Raw genomic sequence first — 754 nt, forward strand, 5'->3', positions numbered from 1 at the left:
CACCTAAGTAATTTACCTCTGCTATTGCAGGGTTCTCAGGATCATAGGCTTCTTCTTCAGAAGATGCCTCTTAAGTACTGTTGGATGCAGCTTGCATTCCATGCAGACTCTAAGAGATCATAATGACTTGCTGAGTCAATATTTTATTCTGAGCCAATATGGCATTCAGAGTATCAACTTCAAGAACTCCCTTCTTCATAGGCGTCCCATTATTCACAGGATTCCTTTCAGAAGTGTACATGAACTGGTTATTAGTAACCATGTCAATGAGTTCTTGAGCTTCTGCAGGCATTTTCTTTAGGTGAATGGATCCACCTGCAGAAGTGTCCAGTGACATCTTTGATAGCTCAGATAGACCATCATAGAATATATCCAGGATGGTCCATTCTGAAAGCATGTCAGAAGGACACTTTTTGGTCAACTGTTTGTATCTTTCCCAAGCTTCATAGAGAGATTCACCTTCTTTCTGTCTGAAGGTTTGAACATCAGCTCTAAGCTTGCTCAGCTTTTGAGGAGGAAAGTACTTGGCTAAGAAAGCCGTGACCAGCTTATCCCAAGAGTTCAGGCTGTCTTTAGGTTGAGAATCCAACCATAATCTAGCTCTGTCTCTTACAGCAAAAGGGAAAAGCATGAGCCTGTAGACTTCAGAATTTACGCCATTAGTCTTAACAGTATCACATATCTGCAAGAATTCAGTTAAGAACTGAAAAGGATCTTCAGATGGAAGTCCATGAAACTTGCAGTTCTGCTGCAT

The 754-nt window shown here is 41.1% G+C and overlaps 1 non-coding gene across 1 annotated transcript; it reads left to right on the top strand.

Annotated features, from left to right (window-relative positions):
* The first annotated feature begins 391 nt into the window (after window positions 1-391).
* Window positions 392-499, top strand: LOC112781660 (small nucleolar RNA R71). The gene has a single exon (XR_003192424.1). It is a non-coding gene; the product is annotated as a small nucleolar RNA R71 (small nucleolar RNA).
* The last annotated feature ends 255 nt before the right edge of the window (window positions 500-754 follow it).

This window comes from Arachis hypogaea, chromosome 19 (assembly GCF_003086295.3).
Source record: "Arachis hypogaea cultivar Tifrunner chromosome 19, arahy.Tifrunner.gnm2.J5K5, whole genome shotgun sequence".
Classification (NCBI taxonomy): domain Eukaryota; kingdom Viridiplantae; phylum Streptophyta; class Magnoliopsida; order Fabales; family Fabaceae; genus Arachis; species Arachis hypogaea.